Genomic DNA, 24,473 nt, shown 5'->3' on the forward strand with positions numbered 1-24,473 from the left:
GTGTAATCACGTTTTTGTTGACAGCAGTAATGGTGAAGAACAAATTATTTTCCAGGAATTTAATTTCATTTTAGAGGGGTGACCAAAAGACAGTCATACGTTTTCTCACTTTTACACCAGTGTGACCAAAAGACAGTCATGTTTTCTTTCTCAAGTTTTACACCAGTGAAAAAGGATTAAGCAGAGTGTACTAGTGTACTACCCTAAATGTTTCACAGATGTGTATTGTGTAGGAGAATACTAGAATGTCCATATGTAAAGCAATAGTTGAAAATGGAGTAGAGCCGGTAGAAAAAGTGGTATTTTCTGAAATGGAATTCTGGCATGAGAATAGTAAGTTACTTAAACAGAGAAAACTAACCACCCCACAACAGCAAGATGGAATTTGATGATTTGATTTTGTGCACTATATCAACGTCTTTAACAAGTTCCTCTTTTCCATGTTTTTGGCTTGTGTTTTATATGACAGTTGTACAGCTTCTGTGCATTTCCAGGGCCCTAATAGTCGTCTCAGAGTGGAAAATGTATAATCTATTTTCTCTGAAGACAATCTGTATCCAGAGGTTTGTAACAAATATGAGTAGCAATAGATTTTACAGCTGTGATTGGAGCAAGGCTTTTGTCGAAGTGTTAATGCTTTATTAGCATATCTATGGTCAGTTTTCTGGTGCCATATGGATTTCAGTGCTCAGAACTGAAGTGATGGCTCCAAGTACAGAAATATTTTAAAATAACGAAGATCCAAAATCCCAAAGGGAAGAAGACTTTTCTGTTCAATACGGAACAGCCCGCTGTTCCGCATATAACAGAAGAGGCTCTGCTTTGCGATTTTTGATTGGCTCGTATACCGGCATACAAGCCAGTCAAAAATCGTAATGCATATCTCAAGCAACCAGAACATGCACTTAACTGCCATCTAATAATCCACGAGTGCCGGTGAAATGAGACTTTACTGTATGTATTTTATATATTTATATATATATATATATATATATATATATATATGTATGTGTGTATATATATATATATATATATATATATATATATATACACACACACACACACATATACATAACTAGATATAGATTTATATATATATATATATATATATATATAATGTGTATATGCACTTCAAAATATCAAAGACCCACATCAGCGAATCCAAAATCATTGTGGCCAAAGTATTGCGACTACACTTATGTGAACAGTCACATAATCAAAAATGACGCCCGGGAAAGGAATTACTTGGCCACCATGTAGGTATTTGCCTTGTTTCCCACTATAGAGGGATCTCAGAGTTGGTATATTTAGTTTAGATGTTTGGGGGGCACAGCTCCCCACTTTGGTGGGTTTTAAACACTTTGTTGTGTGTATGTGTTGTCCGGGTGGCCAAGTGGTTAGTTTCCTGTGAACGGTTTTGCTGGGGTCAAGTTTCACGTAAGTGAAGTTTCGGTAGTTTGGTCTCAATGATTGATTTGGGATTCGCTGATGTCGGTCTTCAGTATTTTGAAGTTGGCCCATATATATCTATCTATATGTATATATACATATATATATATATATATATATATATATATATATATATATATATATATATATATATATATATATATATATATATATATATATATATATATATATATATATATACAGATATGTATATAGATATACAGGTATCTATATACTAGGTTTATATATATATACATATATATATATATATATATATATATATATATATATATATATACACAGATGTATATATCTTTATACTAGATTGTGTGTGTGTGTGTGTATATATATATATATATATATATATATCCATAGAGAGAGAGAGAGATGTGTGTGTGTGTGTGTGTGTGTGTGTGTGTGTGTGTAAAACACCATTTTTAGTCACCTTATTGCTTTCTTTTGCCAGCTAACAGCCAATTTTGGCTAGGTGTGTAGGTCATATTAGAAGTATTAGTAGGCATTCTGGTGGTAGGAGAGTATTGTTGCAGATGTTCTTCGTGTTTCACTGTTGCCGTCATCTCTTTGCCGCAGGTAGCCCTCAGCCGGCCTGAATACCAGAGTCTTGGGATTTCTGCGTCGTTTGCTGTCACTTCTTCCATGATGTCAGGTCATCAGGGGTATAAAACGACGCCATTGCATCAGTCTTTCCTGCCGTGCTGTGCCTGAAGCAGAAACAGTTTGCAAGTGCCGGTCGGCTGACTCCTAAAATTTTCGTTTTTCGAGTTTCAGACCTGAAGTCTTCTAAAAGTTAAATACCCTGTTGGGGATCCTTTTTTCTTGCTCTAACTGATGTCAGAAAAAGTTAGTAATTGTCTTGCCTGTAGAAAGCAAATACCTCACAGAGATTTTCATTCTTACTGTGTCACCTGTTTAGGCTCAGACCATGACGTCCCTTGCTGTCTGTTTTGTGCCTTGTTCAACGTCCAAACTATTTGTCGTTGGGCTATTTTTATAGCTAAATTCTTTCACTCTCTATCTCCTTACTCCGAAATGTCTTCAGTGAGCCATCTGACTACCGATCTTCCAAAAAAATGAAAGGATAAAGACAGAAACAGACCGCATAGGTCCAAGCCTGCCGATGACACTACCGTTAAGCTAGTCGCCAGTCCGCTGGTACTCAGTGAAGTGCTTTCGCAGCCCCTGATACCCACTTCTACAGATTCTCAGGCCTCTACTGAGACCCATTTAGAGTCTGATATTCTGTGAGATGCATCTTCGACTATGGAACCTGCGGATGTCTCTACCTTGGATGAGTCCGGAGCCGCTGTGCAGGCACCATCTTGTGATGGTGTTTTCAAGCCTTCCGATCTTTATATTAAACCAACGACTTCCTTTCAAATCAAAAATACCAAATTTCTCCAGCCTAAAGTTCACACTAAGCCTAGGAAACCGACGACCAAAGCGCACTCTTAAGGCCCACATGCCACAAAAACAAATTTCTTATTTATTTATTTATTTGCAGTTTGTTTACCAGGATAGTCCATTGGGCCACAAGGAGCCCATTTTCAATTGAGTCCTGGGGAGAAAAGCTCCATTACAAGTATAAAAAGTTTCAAAATTAGAAGATTACAGGATAATAATTTTTACAAGTTTTACAAAACCGTTTATCAGACATTAGAAAGAGAATACATGGTAATAACAGTTACAATAAATTAGCCTGTGATACTTTCCATTATAAACAAATTAAGGTAGTAATAATAAAACTGCAAATTCCTTCTGGAGATTATGGGCTGAAGGAGGTTATTAGAAGATATGTTTAGGTATTAGAATGTTGTGTAGGAAGAGCGCTATTAGTAGATATATTGGGTATTGAGAAAATTATAGTAGGATGTTATGTAGGAGGAGAGCAAGAGCATTCCCATTGAGAGATTAGATGTGAGTGAAGTAGAGTTTTAAAGAGAGAGAGAGAGACTGTTAGTGGTACGGATAACAGGTGTGAGAGAATTCCAGTGACATGCTAAGCAGGATAGAAGATGTTTGCCTGGAGGGTGGGCAGGTTTATGTAGCTCGATTAAGTTTTGGAAGCTAGATCAGAGGCATCTGTTTGGACAATGCATTTTGAAGGGAGAGGCAAGGGAGGGACAGAGAGAGGGGGCAAAAACTAATTTTATGTGCCTGGATAAGTTGGATACAAGTAAGATAACTGGGGAGTTCAAGCCAATTCAGTTGGTGTAGGGAGATGCAGTGATGGGTATTGGATCGGTGGCTAGCTGCAAATTTTGAGATTTTGTAGTAACAGAAGAGCTTAGATTTGAGGGAGGATTGCAGATTGGTGAGGAGAGAGGCACCATACAGGAGGGAAGGGATGCGGTATGTGTTGGCAAGAACGAGTCTGGTGGAGGGAGAGAGAAAACTGTTGTGGCGATAAAGCATACCGAGTTTCTGGTGTGTTTTTTTAATATTTACCTGAATATGGTTATCAAACTTTAGTTGGTCATCGATGATGATTCCTAACAGTTTAGCAGTGGGGGCTGTTTCAAGAAGAGTGTTATTTTGGCTGGTGATAGAGAAAGAGTTTTTGTCTAGGGTGATGCTTTTAGAGGGTGAGAATATCATTAGTTTGGTCTTGGTTGCGTTTAGTGCTAGGTGGTTATCCAGCATCCATTGCTCTGTAGACAAGAAGGCATCTTGGGTTAATTTTGCTAAGGAAGAGGTGGAAGTTGCAGAACAGATAATTGTCGAGTCATCTGCATATTGGATGAGGTTAGCATTAGCGATGGCGTGGTGAAAGTCATTAATGAAGATAGTGAAAAGTAGGGGCCCTAGAATTGAGCCTTGGGGCACACCTGTGGGAGTTTTTAGGAATGGTGAAGTAGCTTTTTTCCACTTAACTACTTGTTGCCTATTTGATAGGTAACTGGTGAACCAGGTAATAGAGGATTGGGCGGTTACAATATGATCAGTGTCACGGCCTTTGTTTATGGTTTCTAGGAGGGAGAGGAGAGTGGTGGTGGTGCTATGGCCTGGTCGGAATCCATGTTGGGTGGGAGTAAGAAGGTTATTATTTATTAGATAGAGTAAGAGTTGTAGGTGGATGCACTTTTCAAGAAGTTTTGAAATAGGGGATAGGATAGCAATGGGATGGAAGTTTGAGATTTCATTAATGCTACCACCTTTATCTTATGAGAGTAGGATGGTATTTCATCAGGAGCGTTAGAGCAAGGTTTCAATTTTAGAAGAATTTTTTATGGTAGAGATGGGAATGCGATTCATGTAGAAGGGTGCATGTTGGGAGCTAGAGATACTGAAGGAGGAGGGGATGTGATGAGGTTGTTTTGGGTGAACATGGTCATCAGTGAAGGGTGATGTTAGTTTGAAAATAGATTCAATAAAGAATGTGTTGAATTGAGTAGCTAAATCTGAGTCTGAGGCATTTGGGTCGGGGCAAGGATTTTCTTTTTTGCCTGGGTTAAGAAGAGAGGAGATTCCATCCCAGAATATTTTAGGGTAATTGTTGTTGTGGACATGGAGAGTGGGAAAATAGGCTTTGCGGTCTGAGTTTATAAGTTGTTTTACTTTGTTACGAGGTGTTTTGTATTCATTGAAGGAAGTAGTAGTTTTGTTTTATGGTAGCATTTCCAAGCATGGTGGCTAGGGTATTCTTAGTTAGCCAAGAGACGGAGTTGCTTTTAGTGCACTTTGTTTACCAGGAGCGAAGGAGTCTAGCAGGTTTAAGAAGGTTTAGTTAAAGTGGGTGACAGCATTTTCCAGGGGTAAAGTTTTGAGTGGGTTCCAGTTAATATTCTTTAGTGCATCTGGGAATGCATTGGGGTTAAAGTTTTTTTAGGTACCAAGAAGAAGTGTATATGTGAGAACATTGTAGGAGGGTGGTAAGGCGATGGGCAAAAGTGGGAAGGTGGTCACCTAGAGTGTCTAAAAGGGTACCACTATTGGAGAAGTAGTGAGGATGGGAAACTAGGATCCAATCTAGTGTACTGCCGCAAGAGAAGTGTTTAGAAGGTCTGGTTATGGAGTTAATCAGTTGAGTGAAGTTGTAAAGATTTATATTTAGAGAGTTAATAAGAGATTGTATTGTGTCCCAGTTAATATTAACATCCCCCAGGATTATAGTTTCATTAGTGAAATTGGTTGAGAGCTAGGAGAGAATGTCCTTTAGGACAGATACATTGTCTCCGGGAGGGATATAGAGGGTGGTTAATACAGACGATTTTGTGTTTGTTTACCTGAAGGAGGGATAGAAGTAATTCAGCATTACCAAATTTGGGGCTAGGTTTGGAGTAGGGGATCACTGAGAGGGATGAGGGGTAGAGAAGAGCTATGCCACCTCCTTTTTTAATTGCTCTGTCTTTCTGATAACACAGTAGTTGGGTGGAGTTAATTCAGAGTTTTTTTTATGTGTGGTTTAAACCAAGTTTCAGAGATGGAAAGAATGTCGGGTTTGTTATGGAGAAGCCAGGCATGGAGGTTAGGGATTTTATTGCATATGCTTTGACTGTTCAGTGCTGTAAAGTGGGGGGCTCTACCAGCTGAGTGAGGAGGAAGGGATGGGGAGAATGAGATATGTGAAGGAGAGGCGCCCGGGTTTGGGTGTATGTCCCCAGATGTAAGTATAGGGGTAGAATGGAGAATGTTGGAGAAGAGGTATTTAGGTTGTTTAGATTATGGTTTCAAGGTTGTGTAGGTAGATGGGGCACTTGTTGTCTGGAGCAGTGTTTTTGTGGTACGGTATGAGTTTATAGGTGAAGAGCATAATGTTATTGAGAGAGTAGAGGTTAGGGGAAATGGAGATAGAATAGTGTGTGTGCTGTGAATAAGACGAGATACTTGAGTGAAATGAGAGAGTATAAGTGGTGTATAGAGGTATGGTAAGATAGTATAAGTAGGATAAGGGGATAAGAATGAATATTGGAGTTAAGGCACAGACTGGTTTGCCAGGCATGGTGTATAAATGTGGAGGAATTTGAGGGGTCAGTTTAAGTTGGGAAGGTGTTGGGAAGGTGAGGTGTGGTTGGGAAGGTGAGGTGTGGTTGTAATAAGAGTGTGAGAGGGTGGAGTAGATGTAAGGTTTGGATTGGAAGGGTTAATGAAGTAATTATATGTGGGAAGGGCAGGTTACTTGGTTAGTGGAGGAAAAGGGTATGGTCTAGTAAGTATGAGTGGAGGTGCTAGGGGCGGGTGGGATATGGGGGCAGGGTAGAGGAGTGGAGGGAGCCCGAAGGGTGAATGGAGTGGGTAGAGCCAAGGAGAGAGGAGAGGATGTTGCCTACCAAAAACAATCAGTGGACTAGGGAGTATGCAGTGAGCATGCAAGCCAGGTAATAGTATACTGGGAGGCAGCTGGCAACTATGGGCTTATTTAAAGCTAAGAGCCAAGTATGGAGAGAAATCTCAGAAAAGCTTAGTTTTGAACACAGGTTAGTGCTGTTTGGAGGAAAGGACTAAAAACTGTCAGGGTAATACTGCCACCTAGTGTCAAAGATAGGTGTAATTAAGGAAGCAAAAGAGGAGAAAAAGTGGGGGCTACAGGGGGAATGAAAACCGCAGCAGGCTGCTAGGGATGCACAAGGGGCACTACACAAGGGTATTAAGTAAAAACAGTGCAGGTACAATAATAGATGCTTCACATACACTTGTAGGTCTTGGGAAGCAGCACGCTAAGCCGATTAGGTATTGCTTTGTTGCGTTCTGGTAGTCTTTGTCAGAGATGGTGAATCTGGGCGACTTTGAGGATAAACACCTTGGGGTGAGGGATGCAAGGCTTAGTAAGCAACGGGCGGCACTAGCAGCCTACAGCAGGGCAGGACAGCTATGGCTGTGGAATACCTTATTCAAAAAAATATTAGAATGGCTGAGGACCTCATTACTTTAATTAGGGGAAGTCAGCCTTCCACCTCAAAAAGACCCAGAACTGATTTTCCTTCTGATTCTTCTGATCAGGAATCTGATTACTCTGATTCTTTTGATTTCCATGATATACCCCTTATCTACCTATGAGGATTCTGATACAGAGGATTCAATTCCGTCTGCTTCCCCTCCAGAGGATTTTTCCTTTGGTGAAACCCTGCACACCCTTAGAGAACATTTCTTCTGGGAGAACCAGGACTACTCCCAGTCCAAAAAGAGACTCAGGGAATTTTTAAGCTTGCCTCAGCACAGGCCTCTAGCTATCCCTCCTGTTCTGGAAATTGTAGATATTTTCCTGGAGTCCAGCCTTACCCCTGATACCTTGCCTGCAGCTCCCAGGAAACCTGACAGGTACTATAGAGTGCCTGACTCCCACAAATTCCTTTTTAGGAATCCTACTTTGGATCCAGAGACCATTTCCCAGGGACCTAAAGGCATTAAGGCTACAACTGCCAAAAATCCTACCCCTTCGTACAGGCATTCCAGGGCATTAGATGGATGGGGAAAAAAGGTATACACCTCTGCTACACTTGCCATTAGGGCTTTAAATTGCCAGTTTCATATGTTAAAGTATCAGCAGCATATTGTGGAGCTTATTAAACAAAAAAATGTTGTTGAATCCTGATTGTGTAGAACACAAAGATTTACAAGAGTTAATGTATTCTGCTAACCAAATTGTAAACATAACTTTGCAATGTGGGTTTGATGCTTTAGAAGCATCTTGCAGGGCTGCTGTCACTGGGTCTGTTCTTAGAAGACATGCTTGGCTTAAGGAACAAAACTTGCCAGATCATGTCAAAGCAAAATTACTGGATGTGCCATTAAATCAAGAGCATCTATTTGGTAATATAGCAGAAGTCCTCAAAGAATGGAGGAGAAAGCTAAATCTATGCAAACTGTTAAGGATTTCTTACAAGTACAGCCACCTAGATTCAGTAGGCATTGGCCTTCAAAAACTGGTCTTTTCCAGTCACTTCCAGGCCTTCTCAGTCCAAACCCAGGGGCAGCAGACCACCAAGACTTCAGTCTCATGCTATGCACAGATCTAAGCAATGGAGTGCTCCCATGTCTAATTCAGGGAGTAATAAGCCTCCATCCTTTGGTAAAATTGCACAATGACTTATACTCTTCTGAGCCTTGCCCAAGTACTTGCACCTTTAGAAGGAAAACTTGCACTGCATGCCAAAAATTGGCAGTACATTACCCAAGGTAAATTGGTCTTAAACATTGTTTCCCAGGGATACTGATTCCAATTCCACTCACTCCCATCCATAAGCGGATTGCCAAACCTACCACCAAACCAGTGGGAAGAGGCCCAAAAGCAAGTACTTTCTCTTCTCAGTATCTAGGCTATTCAACCTGTCCCAGCAGAACAAAGGGGCCAAGATTTTTGCTCCAGACTGTTTCTGGACCCCAGAAAAGAAAACTCTTGGCGTCCTATCCTGGATCTGTCTATTCTCAACACCTTTTTGGTGGTTCCAAAATTAAAAATGTTAACTCTCCTCCAACAACTGCTTCCTGTGCTAGTCAAGGAGTCCTGGCTAGCAGCCCTAGATTTAAAAGAAGCTTATCTGCGCATTCCTATAAGGGAATTTTGCAGAAAATACCTATGCTTGGCTGTATGCAGTATCAGTTCTCTGCACTTCCCTATGGCTTATCTACTGTGCCCAGGGTATTCACAAAGTGCCTAGCTCCAGCCATTGCATATTGCAGGCAGAGAGGAATTCAAATTTTACCTATACTTGGAATAAGGCGGACAGTCAGGAATTGCTACTTCAGCACCTGGCATTTGTAAAGAGACTTCTCACTTCACTGGGGTACACCATCAACGAAAAGAAATCACAGCTGGTACCCAGCTAACAGATTGTATTCCTGGCCGCAAGCTTGAAGGCAACTTCCCAGATGGCATTCCTTACTCGAGAGAAACAAATTTGACAATCTATTTCAAACTACTGGTCACCAAAAAATGGCTATCTGCAAGAAAAATACTGCAAGCCCTGGGGTTCTTGGCCTCTTGCATTCTACTAATTCCATATGCAAGACTGCATATGAGGAAACTTCAATGGTACTTAAAAAGTCTCTGGTGTCAATATTCTCAGGACCTGGAAACCATGATTCCTATCATTCCTTGCCTAAGGACAGAGTTCCTTTGGTGGGCAGAGGCCTGCAGCCACAACAAGGGACTCCCTTTCATTCTACCCCCTGCTGCCCAAACCCTAACAGCAGACACATCAGACTATGCATGGGGGGGCTCACATGGCAGGGCAGTGCATTCAGGGCACATGGAACCCAAAGCAAATGCACCTGCATATCAATCAAAAAGAAATGTTAGCTGTGCAGAACGCTGTGACAGCCTTCAAGGGCCTTATTCGTCCAGGGCAACTATTGGTAAAGACAGACAGCACCACAGTTATGTGGTACATAAACAAGCAGGGGGGGAACCCATTCCTTCCCACTCTGCAGACTAGCCATGACTCTGTGGAACACAGCCTTGAGCAACCAAGTGCACTTACAAGCTCAGTTCCTGCCAGGCAGACTAAATTCACTGGCAGAAGACTTAAGCAGAAATCTCATGGAACCACACAAGTGGAAACTGGAACCCAAAATATTCAAGCTTTTGAGGAACAGGTGGGGGACACCAGAAGTGGACCTTTTTGCTTCCCCCTCAGAATTAATCAATTGAGCAAATATTGCACCAGAACTCCCCACACCCAAGCTTGGAAAGTGGATGCCCTGTCCTTCACTTGGGAAAGCCTCTCCGTCTATGCCTTTCCCCCTCTGCCACTCCTCTCGAAGGTTCTACTAAAAATCAAACTGGACAAGCCAAGGGCAATACTGATTGCACCAGACTGGCTATGCCAGTACTAGGTACCCTATTTTGTGTAGTATGACAGTGCTACAACCATGGCATCTGCCTCAGACTCCTTCCCCACTGTCCCAGCAGGTGGGCCAGATTCTGCACCCACAGCTACACACCCTGAACCTTGCAGCCTGGCTAATCCCCTGAATTCAACACCAGCAAACCTCAGTAAGCAGGTGCTGGATGTCATTCTTGAGGCAAGGAGGCCTAGTACTAGAAAATCCTATTCGGAAAAATGGAAAAGATACTGTTCCTGGAGCCAGTCTCAGGGAATGGGCACAACTGTGCCCAGCTTACCTCATATACTAGATTACTTAACAGAAATGCTCCTCAAAGGACTATCCTTCTCTTCAATTAAGATCCATGCCTCTGCCATCTCAGCTCGTTATAATACTGAGCCATCCCTCTTCTCTCATCCTCTGGTAAAACAGTTCCTGAGAGGAGCCAAAAATTTGACCCCCCAGGAGAGCTCCCACTCCAGCCTGGGACCTTAACTCTGTATTAGAAAAGCTCACACTTCCACCCTTTGAACCTGTGGCCACAGCAGAGTTAAAATTCCTCTCATGGAAAACAACTTTACTTCTAGCCATCACTTCAGCAAGAAGACTGTCTGAATTGCAGGCCCTTATGGCAGTGGAACCCTTCATTATCTTCCATGCAGACAGGGTTTCCCTCAGAACTAACCCATCCTTTATGCCCAAGGTGGTGTCTAGTGTGGCTTTAAACCAGTCCATTCATTTGCCAAACTTTTTTCCTAATCCTCCGAATAAAGGGGAAAGGATCTTGCATTCCCTGGATGTGCACAGGCAGCTTAGGTTCTATCTGGGCAAGACTAAACCTCTCAGAAAATCTGACCAGCTGCTAGTCAGCTTTGCTGCAGGGGCAGAGGGCAAGGCCATTTCAAAGCAAACCATTTCCAAATGGATAGCACACTGTATCCATTTCTGCTATAAGCACCATGGGAAACATACCCCACTGGGGATCAGAACTCATTCCACTAGGGCTACATCTACTTCTACAGCATCTCTCAGGGGAAACCCTATCAGGGACAACCTGTAGCTGGAGCTCTGTACACACTTTCACCAAGCACTACCACTTGCCTATATTTTCTAAATCCAGAGTTGGATTTGCCACAGCAGTCTTACATGGCCTGATTGCCAGCCCTAATGCTTCATAACTACCTCCAGTCTTCCTTAGCTTTGGGAATCAACCCAAATGTGATGACTGCAACAGTGAAACACGAAAGACATAGTACAGTTGTGTACACTTACCATAAATGTAGATGTTCGAGTATATTCACTGTTGCTGTCCTGGTTACCCTCCCTCCAGCCCCCTGACTTCTCTTGATTTCTTTCCTGTCCTTTTGTCTGGCATATCTTATATCATTGGTATTTGTTTTTTGCTGGTAGTATTACATACCATGTAATTTCTTCCTATTTTGGGAGCACCTGACATCTGGGGCAAGAAAAACTGATGTAATGGTGTTGGCTGCATGTTTTATACCCTTGACATCATGGAAGAAGCGACAACATCCGACACAGAAATCCCAGGACTCTGGTATGCAGGCTGGCTGAGGGCTACATGCAGGCAGATAACCCAAATGTGATGACTGCAACAGTGAATACACTCGAACATATACATTTATGGTAAGTGTACACAGCTGTGCTTTTCTGAGAAGCTAGCACTATTGTTAAGCACTACAGCTGTTGTTTTCATTGCTTTTTCTATTTCTCTGTTTGTTTTATATTGTGTGGAACTGCACTTTGTGTAGCAAGGTTGAAATGTGTACTCCTCAGATGCAGATACTCTGTAAATTCCATTAAATTATGCTACTCTCTGGACAAATATGGAAGGTCAGCCTACTTGTTTCCCTTCACTTTTCAGCTTCATATCACTTTGTATCCTTAGGCAGTTTAGTAACTGCATTATGTTAATAGATGATCAACTGTTACTCAACTTAATTAACTGTGCAAATATCAAAAAATACAGTCTGTGAGTTACATACAAATATTCAGCACACTACTCAGTGGAATGTTGTGTGCTGAGGCATTAAAACAATTCCTTATCAAAGCCTCTTAGACCCATGAGGATTAGGTCTAAGGAAAAAAATGTACACCACATCACATCCAAATGCACTTTCAAAAAAGAGTCATATTTGCCAAAGGATCTCAAATCCAGTACATCTAATCACACTAAAAGCAAAAGTGTTGTGATCGGTGACTGTATTGAGACACACGGATTCTCCACCCACCTTGGTGGACAAAGACAGTGACAGTGAGTTGTCTTTTTGGGTGGCAGTATCTTTGATATCTCAGGGTCCTTAAGTCCCTTGCACTAAAAATATATGACTATTACATGGTGGCTGTACACATGAGGGTGAAAAACCTAGGGAGCAGACCGCTGAGGGATATGCAGAGAGACATGTTAAAGCACTCTGTGTATGTTGCAACTGCAGCAAGACTCTGGTACTGAATGTAATCCTTCCTTTTCCAGCAATAATGCTTAGGTACAAAGAAAAGATAATTGGCTTCAGAAATTAACTTAATACCTGGTATTGTTCTAGGGGTATCTAATGTGTGTGTCGGCATGAAATGAGATGCTTGATTTACCCTACTTACTTTGCACAGGATGGCTTGCAACTCTCATTCAAAGGCTTCCACATTCTAGCTGAAACCTTTGTTGTTCCCACATTTCCTTTTTTAGGCAGAGTCTAGCTAATGAACATGCCAGTATATTAAAACCTAGGAGCACATTAAGGTGGCTCTGCTTAGTGCCAGAAGTCTCAACAGCAAGCTGCCTGACCTTGAGGCTCTCCTGTATTTGGAATGCATTTATGTAGATATAATCATCGAAACATGGTTTAAATGTCTAGAAAGCACTCCCTCCATACCTGCATTTTGTGCCTGCCATACTTTCAGGTTCGGTGACAGTTGTGGTGGTGTATATGTGTTGTTAGGGGACGATACTACAGTAGAGAGTCAGTTATGCGAACATCAATTATCCAAAATGTCAACTATCCAAACGCAGCCTTGTAAAGTTTTTCACTGGAATCACTGAATGGTTGAAAAGTGTGCAGAAAAAAAAACAGTGTTTGAGAACTTTTTTTTATCCGGTTCAGTGCATTTTTGATTATCCGAACTACTTTAGGTCCCAATTAGTTTGGATAGTCAACTCTCTACTGTATCTCAAAACAGAGTCCAAAAAAGGGTCTATGTTACATGAACAAACAATCAAAATGTCAAGTGCAACATACTTGACAACCTTTGATCGAACGTTCATGTAATCGGACACTCCAAATGTCAAAATTTGGAGTTCCGAAATGTTTTAGTCGGCCATCCTAGTCAGTGTTGCGTGTGACGTAGACATGCTACACTGTTCGGAATGGCTAGGTAAAAGGCTGATTTGTTCAATATACCAACTCCGAGATCGCTGTACATTGGGGAAAGGGCAATTTCCTGGTAATCTCTTGTTGCGATTACTGGGAAATTGCCCTTTCCTCAATGTACAGCGATCTCGGAGTTGGTATATTTAGTTAGAGGGGTGTGGGGGGGCAAAGCCCCCCACTTTGTTTTAAAAGCAGATGTGTTTGTGTAGGTGTGTAAGTGTTTGAATGATGTGAGTGTGTAGGGGGTTGTATGCATTGGTTGTATGCATTGGTTGTATGTGTGTGTTTTGTATGTTAGTATAGGGAAGGTGTGGGACAAACAAAATCTTTCGATTTTGTTTGTTTCAGGGTTTTAGGGTTTCGAGGTTTGGAACTTTCGATCATAGTGTGTCGAGTATGTTGTACTCAACATTATGATCGTTAGTTTTTGGGGGGGTCTATGTTAAAAGAACAAACAAGCTGAGTTTTTTGAACTCCAAACCATGCTAAATAGGATTAATTTTCAGTTTATTGCTTGCTTCAGATCAGTCTCTGTACACCCTGAAATACATGCAAAGTTCCTAAATCTCCTTGATGAACTCTCCATAAACAAGAACTCCATCATTATGGAAGACCTCAGCTACCCATAGTAAACTGGAGTGGCAATACCTCTAATGCAGGATATGTCCAAAGGTTTTTGTATATAATAAATAGAATCTCCATGGATCAGATTGCTACCAACCCTGTTAGAGGACATAGTATTCTTGACCTAGTACTTACGAATATAGCACAGTTATGCACAACTCTCCTAGTTTCTCCTTCTCCTTTTAAGTCTGATCATAACATCATAAATCTCATAAAATGCAATGATAAAGTCTCAGAATTCAGTTGTAGCAGCTGGAAACATGTTAAAACCCACAATATGTAGCTTTGTAAAGAAAACATATATCAACCTAGACAAATGTAGAAAACTGGCAGATGTTTTATCAAACTGATGACTGCTACAATAGTTTTATATATATGGGTTATATCCTGCCAAGGATATAACAGCTGGCCATCTTCCAAAGCTTTAGGGCACCTTCCACATGCCCAAACTGTCAGGCAGCTCGAGCTGACTAAAAGATATGTTTCTCTTGCACGGGTCAGTACTCATTTTTTACATTGTGAATGTGTGAGGGTGTGTGTATGACTGTGTTGATATTGTTTCCTAGACTATGGCCACTGGTACTGTTTTGAGGAGCTTTGCATGACTGCAGTCTCAGAACCTCCCAGATAATGTTAAAAATGGCATTTTAAATTCCTTCTTGGATAGAGAGGTTCAGTGTTTGTCCCTTCTGCTGCAGAGGTGATCAAAAAGTGTGATGAAATGGGTAAGCTGATCCAGGGAATCTCCAAGATATTTTGGCCTTCCTTTTCCATCTTTCCCAAGGGATTTTTCTATCTCATCATCTAGTTTTGGCAGGAAAAAAAAAACAGAATAAACAGTCTCAACAAAATGGAACCAGGGTTCCAAAAAAAGTGTCAAACCTCCCAAATCCAAGACAGTCCAAGTCTGAATGACTATTCAAGAGACCTTGTGAGCCCTTCCACTCTGGCCTCTTTTTTCTTCCAGAAAGTCTTAATCTCCATTTTTCTCTTTTGCAAATACAGATTCAGACAAATGGGTTCTGAAATTCATTTATTAAGGTTACAGATAACTGTTGGGAGGAAATTCCTCCTTCCCAGGGGTCATTTCTCATCCTTCATATCAGACTCCTTTGTTTCCAATGGTTCTTCATCATACGCTGTCCCAAGGAGTAACATGACTAGTTTTTCATTCCCAAGTCAGGAAGGGTTTTATTCAAGGATGTTCCTATAGCCAAAGAGAGTAAATTCTTGGATGCCAGTTCTGGATCTTTCTTTCCTAAACCTGTTTGTGATGGTACCTAAATTCAAAATGATGTCACTTCACAACCTCTTCTTCCTCTTTCAAGTTTCCTGGCAACACTAGACTTAAACAATGCTTAATATCACATCTCTATTTATGTAGACTTCAGATGTTTCTTAATGTGACCCAGACACAAAAAAACTTAATCAGTTCTCATCTTTACTCTTTGGACTATCCACTGTGCCAAGGGTGTTCACAAACTGTCTAGTTCCATTTGCATGTCTTTACTAGGCTACAGGGTATCCATATTTTCCATATTTAGAATACTTGGTTGTCTTTGAAGAGTCTTTCAGAGTGTCAAGAATCTCTGTCGCTCTTGTTTGAGAGATCTCTAACACAATCTTGGATTCTAAGAGAACATTCGTAAGTCTTTTTTGACTTCTTCGCACAGGATTGTGTTTCTGGGATGTCAGCTAGACACACAAATTCAAAGAGCTTTTCTTCCGTAGGAAAAAGTAGATCTTTATCTAAATCCCTATTTGTAAGATTTTTCAGACTTCAGTCATTACAATGGACTACTTCACGATTTTGGGTCTCACAGCATCTTTGATTCTCATGATATCACTAGCAAGACTACACATGAGGGAGATATGGTATCTGAAATCTGTTTAGTCCCAGCATCAAGACCCTTTATCTTTTCAATTCTGAGTGCTGGGGATTGTCAGAAGATAAATATTTTCATGGATACAACAAATATCCTTAAATCCAGGTCTTCCTTTCTCCTCCCTGCTCCAAAGCAGTCGGTCACCACAGATGCTTTGGACTTTGCTTAGGGAGCAGTTTCAGGAGAGATAAAAGTATAGGGGTGTGGGACCCCAAGGACAGATACAAACACATAAATATCAAGGAGTTGCTTTCCCTGATCAAGGCACTCAACTCTCTGAACCATCTTTGGTCCCTGGGACTTCAAGTGGCTACAGACAATACCACAGTCATGTGGTATATCTACAAGCAAGGAGTAATCAAGTTGTGCTCTCTCTGCAGACAAGCCATGTTAGCTTGGGATATATAGTCAGCACAGTCTAACTCTGCAGGTATACTACATTCCATCAGAACAAAACTGTGTGGCATACAAGCTGAGTAGGCCATGGTAGATGCTCACAAATGGAAACTAGATCAGGGGGTCTTCCAAGTTTTGATCCATCTGTGGAGAGTTCCTCAAGCAGACCTCTTTGTTGAGAGAGGAGGCAATCAACTGGCAAGTTTCTCTTCTAGGACTCCATAAAAGAAGTCCAGAAGACAGATGCCTTTTCTTTTACCTGGACAGGAATGTTCCTGTATCCTTTTTCACCCTTTCCACTAATATCCAAGGTACTTCTAAAGATACAGAAGGAATCCCCCAAGATCATTGTGGTGACTTCATTCTGGCCCAGGCAACCATGGTTCTCCCTTCTTTTGGAAATGGCCAGGGCAATTACAACAAGCTTCCTCACAGACTGGATCTACTCACACAAGAACGGGAGTGTTTGATACACTCCAACATTAATCAACTTCAATTGACTGCCTGGATCTTAATTCCTTTTAGGCACCTGTTTAATGAGGACATGCAGGAGGTACTAATGGAGACAAAGCCTGCTACAAGAGAATTGTATATTAGCAAATGGAAAAAGGTTTTCTGGTTGGTCCCAACAACATAACCAGTACCCATTCAGAGTTGAGTTGTTCACTGGTTCTACAATATTTCTGAAAGTTGGTATCCTATGACATTTCTTAATTTTCTATCAAGATTCATTTATTGGCCATTTCAGCATGTCAGCCCATGGATCCTCCTCTTTCAGTGTGTAAGAGGCCTCCAAGAAAACCAATGACCACTTCTTGGGGTCTTAATTTTATGTTAGAGAAGCTAACATTTGCTACATTTGAATCGGCTAATCTGGTTGATTTCAGGTTGTTAACATGGAAAACTGTTTTACTGATCGATGTGATCTCTGTGGCTGAGTTGCATGCTGTTATGGTGAGTAAACCCTATATAATTTTACATAGGGACAGAGTTACTTAAAGAACTAATCTTTTTTATGCCTAAAGTAACATTTGAACTAAAAGAAACGGTCTGAAAAGAAAAGGAAATGCAAACAACGCACTAAGTAAGCATTTATTAACAGAGCCTAAAATTACAGGCTTTTGTTTTGGAATTCTTGAACAGGTGTTAATAGACCCCAAGGGTGGAGACTGGGAGAATTCGCTATGTTGTAGGGAGACCTACTGGCAACTAAGATTGAATGTCACCCACCCCCCCAGGATTAAATTATTATATTTCTATTAAGCCTTACTTAATAAAAAAAAGGCAGAGAATTTACAATAACAAAAATTGGGAGATTTATTTAACAATGTCACAAGTAGACTGCACCATACATTTATTATATTTGGATTTTTGAACAACTTAAATGTATATTTTAGTCATAAGACTACAGGCTGTGTTTTTATATTAATTTGTTTTTAAAAATTGTTAAACATGTAGGTGGAGAATATTTATTATGTTTATCATTGGTAGTATTGTGGTAGCACTGCATTAACTTTTAACACTATGAAAGGTTTTGAATTTTAATGTGTGTGCTTTCACTTTAAGTGAAAATGGTTTCCTTTGGCGCCTTTTTTGAATTGAGATATTTAAAGGTGGCCAACTAGTAGTTTTGCTGTTTTTACACTTGAAAAAGCCGTACAATTGAGTTAGGGTGAAAGCGCTTGTGAATTTTGGTGAATAAACTTTTCTTGGACATCCACTCCTGTTTGCTGACACGACCGTTTCTTTTAGTTCATTGTTTTGCTTTTACTGTCTGTTTCTGCTTACTCGATTAAAGTAACATTTGAGTTTACTATCCATCTCCCTGTTTTCTTTCCTGAACCTAAAAATGAGGGAAGAAGAATACTCCATACCTTGGATGTCCACAGACAACTCGGGTACTGTCTTGACAGAGCTAAATCTTTCAGCTTTTCGGATCAAGTGTTCATTTCATGTGAAGGTAAGAAGAAGGGACAGCCTGTGCCAAAGCAGACTATTTCCAAATCATTGTCTCAGGTTATTACCTTTTGTTATACTAACCATAACAAAACTATTACAGGCGGGGTCAAGGCCCACTGTACTAGGGCCTTAACTTCATCTACAGCTTTTTGGAAAGGGCTAGATTCTCGAAGCTGCTACTTTGTCCTCTGTACATACTTTTACAAAGCACTATAAGCTTGATTCCATCCAAATGAAGCTTTGCTATGACCCATTTTAGGAGTTCCTGGACTCTTCTCCTTCCATCTCCCAAATGTAATTAGCTAAGTTAATTTACCCATATAACAAAGGCTATTGCGTCCGTGACCAATATGATGAACGTAGTGCGGTTTTGTTACTATAACATTAGACATTCAGATTATCACTGTTGCAGTAGCTGCTCCTTCCCTCCACTCCCTTGTTTTTTGGAGTGTTTTTTTTATGCCAGGATGTGGACAGCTATTTTTTGTTGTTCCTAGCATTGTCCTTTCAGGGCTCTGCCACCCCATCTTATTTGGCAGGAAAGCTGTGAAGGGCTTGGTGCCCAAACTTGTCTTTTCTTCTGCTTAGATTGAGCTGTCTGACAATTTGTTTGCATGGAAGATACCCTGAAACTTTGGAACATGGCTGGCTGTCTTATCTTTGGCAGGATGTAAACCATATTGGTAAGGCTACTGCAGTAGTGATCATTTGAACATCTACTGTTATGGTAGATTTACTTACAAAACTGTACTTTCCTGTTATAGTTTTTACAATTAGCATAACTTTGACTAATAATGCTATTACCATCAATGGATCTGTGAAGAAGCCATTTACAATGGATGCATATTGCCATTACACTATCCTTTGTCTCTGGACAGCCTTTCTGTTCATTGAGTGTGGCTGTATCACACTGTAGTCTCGCAAGTGTACAGTTTATTGTATTCTAGCATGTGTGTTTATGGTTTCCCATGTTATAGATTGCATTTGTTCACTGGAGTGGGTCTTCCTGTGTTTTCAAGGCAAGATTGTCCTCATATGTGGCCCTGGAAAGAGTTATGTGTATCCCAAAGAGCGGGTGTCAAAGAAAAAGTACAGATGTGCCAGGATGAGGATACTAGTAAAAGAAATGTCAGAAGTTTGTCTTAAATGTCAGCTGCAACAGTGAGTGCTTATCAGCTACTTCTCTTTTTTACAGAATCACAGAGGTAGTATTTAATAACTACATAACTCACTGCTAAATATTTCAAAATAAAATTAACAGTAGTAAAACTATTTTGAGTTGTAAATAAAATTAACTTCTCATCCAGAATATTTGTTTCCCATTCCACCCAAAAATTACTTCTGCCTTGACTTCCCATTTTCTGCTTAATAAACATTGCATACAGGTTGTGGTCATTTGAAGGGAAAGTCTTATGATCATTTTCTGCATTCTTATGTAAGCTTTTTAGACATATGATGTGATAAATAAGCCATATTTTCTTTTTAGAATTTCAACAGTCTTTGAGAATGAGGTCACTTAAGTATGATCTCAAAACTTGGTTAAAGGTCCTTATAAACTGCATCCTGATGCACGTGAAGCATCCAGAAGTGCTAGGCTGCACTGTAGTTGCAGCCGGCAGTATTCACTCAGTACTATTCCTTCCATCATCTGCAGAGCTGATACCATTACATTACCTTACTGCAGTACTGCTGCTAGTACTACCTTACTTATACCATCAGTACTTCGGTGTCCATCACCTGCAGCACTGGTACCATTACATTTCCTTACTTATGCCATCAGTACTTCTGTGTCGTTCACCTGCAGCACTGATACCATTACATTACCTTACATATGCCATCAGTACTTCTGTGTCCATCACCTGCAGCACTGATGCCATTACATTACCTTACTGCAGCACTGCTTCTACTACTACCACCTTACTCATGCCATCAGTACTTCTGTGTCCATCACCTGCAGCACTGATACCATTACACTACCTTACTTACGCCATCAGTACTTCTGTGTCTATCACCTACAGGGCTGATATGCCATCAGTACTTCTGTGTCCATCGCCTGTAGTGCTGATACTATTACATTACCTTACTTACGCCATCAGTACTTCTGTGTGTGTTTCCTGCAGCACTGCTGCTACTGCTACCTTACTCATGCCATCAGTACTTCTGTGTCCATCACCTGCAGCACTGATACCATTACATTACCTTACATATGTCATCTGTACTTCTGTGTCCATCACCTGCAGCACTGATATCATTACACTACCTTACTTATGCCATCAGTACTCCATCACCTGCAGCACTGATACCATTACATTACCTTACATATGTCATCTGTACTTCTGTGTCCATCACCTGCAGCACTGATATCATTACACTACCTTACTTATGCCATCAGTACTTCTGTGTCTATCACCTGCAGGGCTGATATGCCATCAGTACTTCTGTGTCCATCACCTGTAGTGCTGATACTATTACATTACCTTACTTACGCCATCAGTACTTCTGTGTGTGTTTCCTGCAGCACTGCTGCTACTGCTACCTTACTCATGCCATCAGTAATTTTGCATTCTTCTCCTGCAGCACTGATGCTCTCCATCTATTTATGCCATTGCTCACTCACTATTCTCCTTCTGTTATTTGCAATGTTGATGCTGTTAGCTTACATATGCCATTACTCAATTAATACTGCTCCTGTAATTACCTGCAGCACTGATGCTGTTACCTTTACTTATACCATCCGTATTTCTATTTCCATCACCTGCAGCACTGAAGTTTACTCATGTCATTACTGACTTAGTACTGTTCCTTCCATCACCTGCAGCACTGATTCCGTTACCTTACTTGTGCCATTACTGGCTCAGTGCTGCCCCTTCCATCTCATGCAGCACTGATGCTGTTACCTTATTTATGCCATTACTGACTCAGTACTGGTCCTTCTGTCACCTGTGGACTGAAATGACAGCATAAGTTCTGCTGATTCTAGCTTCTGCGATTCCTGATTCCTTGAGTATCTGAGTATCTGGGAATCAATGCCTTTAAAGTATGTGTAATGTGAAAAGCTATTTATTGTTATTTCATTTTGGTGACTGACTTAAATCATATTGAGCCAATGGACATTTGTATTGGCCACACAGTATGAGATCCACTTGCATATGAAACAGAAGCAAATGTATCTATTTTTACACTGCAGTGTAACTGTTTATATGTTACAATGAACAGTTGAACAGTGGTTAAGGGTATCATTGTAAGACAATTATGTAACGTCATTGGTAAGTATAGTTTTTAGATTATTGAAATGTCAAGCTTTCAGGTACATGATGGAAAAATAGATGGATTTTACACAGTGCAACACATTGCTATACAACAGTTGACATTTTTTTGCATGAAACTGAATTTTGAGAAGGTCTGGTCACCTTGTTTGGTTCCTGGCAGGGGTGGCTTCTGTGCTGAGTTTGCATGTCCTGTCTGTGATGAGGTGGATTTTTGTTGGGGTCACCCATTTCCATTTATATCCCCTAAATTGCCTTTAGATTTGACAACAGTGTTCATGTGTTTGTGTGTGTTATTACTTGATGAGATAGTGTCCAAGTCTTCTATGACCCCGAACATTAACAGGGATGTTTGAAAATGAGTGCATAAATAACATTTGACATAATCATAATGTATCTAGTGAAACTAGGCAAACAAACTTACACCTAAAGTAAGAGGTTAACATTCACAGTCTTCTAAATATGGTTTGATTATTCTTATATTATTGAAATTGTAGCATTGTTGCCTCACAGCAAGAGGTTCCCCCATTCGATTCTCGGCTGGAGTGCAGGGAGTGCCTTCTGTGTGGAGTCTGCATGTCCTCCCCATGGTTGGGTGGGCGTTCAAAAGACATGCGTAAACGGGCGTGCCTTCGTTGAAGGTTGAATGTCGAGCTGGCACCTCGGCATTTGTGAAAATCTACTGGCAGTCATTAGCGGACCGGAGTTCCGCTGTGGTGACCCCTAACCAGGAAAAGCCGAAAGACGACAACAACAACATTCTTATATTATTGAAATTGTGATCTACAAGATCTCATTCAGACAGCCATGAAAATGAAATGTTTCCCTGAGTGAGGTAGGAGCTGAAGCTATAACTCTCAGGAGATTAAAAGAACTCCAAAGGTGTACAGTGTTTTCACAGTAATTTTCTTGTTGACATTATTTTACTGTCTTTGTATGTTTTGAGGACATACCTTATGATGCATTTTCTTAAAATGTACAATTACTGGAAAGTCACCAGTGGTTTGATCAAACTTAAATTAGGGTAGGGTTTGTACAATACTGTATTTAATGATTTATCATAACTGTAGAATACACTGGCATGTAAGTAATCATCTGGAAGAGGCTTTCTGTTTAAATCTAAAAAAAACTCATGTGCTCTTTACAACTGGATGATGTGACCTAATTTGTTTCTTATTGTTTTGCAGACAACTCTTGATCATTTCTAGAAGTCCCAGTTTCCAAATCAGAATCTGAGAGGAGTGTCATCCAAAAATACTAATATATCAAACTGTAGGTGCTGAATGCTGAGAAGAATTAACACACAAGAAGTATTAGAGCTGTTGCTCACCTGCAAGGTTAGCACTTTTTTTTTTAGTTTTTAAAATTTGTATGTTATTAAAACACTTATATATAGCGAATGGAATTAGTTTATCAGTGTACTACTAGACAATAAAACAAAAAAGAAGCTCTGGTTGAGTAGTGAGGTATAAACTAACATACCTATTGAAATGAAAAACAAAGGTAGGTTGAGTGCTAGTCTAGTATATAGAAACATCTTCATCACTAAAAGAATTCAAAAAAAATCACTCAACAAACCTGGAATCATCATCACCAACCAATTGTACATGGACAGTACTAGTAGGATCTAGCTTTAGTGTCTTCAGGTTGAGCAGATTTGTTTCCATTTGGATGTAGCTTTGCTGAATGTGTGTGATTATGTTATAGAAATAACCTTGTTTTTTTTTAAATCTGTTTCAGTACTTGCTTTACTTTTCACAAGATGTATAGACAGTCAGAACCTGCCCAGTAATGGACACAACATAGTGTCACCTCAATGAAGCATAACAACTCTAGGACTAAGCTGTAATTAGTACAGATAAGAGGTTCAAATGCAATGGCAGGCTTACTGAAAAAGACAAATTAATAGAATCCTAAAGATAACAGTTTCTGATTGTCTGTGTTTTGATTCAGTTTATTTTGCTCACTTTTATTTCTTAACTGTATGGGCATTTTCACTGGAAAAATTAAACTCTAGAAATTAACACTGACTTTTCATTAAAAGTTTACCAAGATAACTGCCATGACAGGTGTCATGCTGCGTGCTGTAATTCAGGACATCAGACACTTGGGAGACCAGGGCTTGTGCGAATAAATTAATAGTAGTTATTTTCCGTACAGTCACACACTGTAGTGTAACACAGCAACATGCATATTTTGTAAGGATCACTGTCAGTTCAGTAAGGTCTACTAGCTTAAGTATTGCTACACATGTCATGGGTATATATGGATAACCCCTCTAGGTACTAAATAATAAGACCAATCTATTACTGGTGTGATGTCACTGGAGAAGATAATGCAAGCCTCTTTTGAGGTAGCATATTATACACATTTGCATGCATATTCCTTATTTATTTTAAAAGTTTTAATTTTGAAATATGCAATATTAAAAGTATTTGATGTTTCTGTAGTTATTTATGACTTGTCATAATTCCGAACGCTTGTTTTTAGTCACCAGGCATATGTTGCAGTTAGCAGTCCTTTTATTGCTTGCCTATTTTGGAAGCCTTAACTCATGCTGGTCATTTTTATTGGCTGTCTATGATGAAATCATCACAGGAAGCCTTATGTTACACCTTCATGAGCAAACTCTGTTTTGAAAGTGAGTGGCATCTCATTTGTGACAAAAGGATACGTTTCAAGTAGTCCTTTCAGTGGGCTCTGAAAACACTGACTGAAATTCT

The 24,473-nt window shown here is 40.3% G+C and overlaps 1 protein-coding gene across 6 annotated transcripts in view; it reads left to right on the forward strand.

Moving 5' to 3' along the window:
- The window catches only part of LOC122787740 (protein rapunzel-like), a 212,582-nt gene that overhangs the window by 35,349 nt on the left and 152,760 nt on the right, over window positions 1–24,473 (forward strand). For all 6 annotated transcript variants that reach the window (XM_044054606.1, XM_044054607.1, XM_044054608.1 and 3 more), the window contains exon 2: window positions 22,938–23,087. The gene's annotated coding sequence lies outside the window, so the exon portion shown is untranslated. The remainder of the gene's footprint in view (window positions 1–22,937; window positions 23,088–24,473) is intronic.

This window comes from Protopterus annectens, chromosome 13.part0, assembly GCF_019279795.1.
Source record: "Protopterus annectens isolate FY-2018-M chromosome 13.part0, PAN1.0, whole genome shotgun sequence".
Lineage (NCBI taxonomy): Eukaryota > Metazoa > Chordata > Ceratodontiformes > Protopteridae > Protopterus > Protopterus annectens.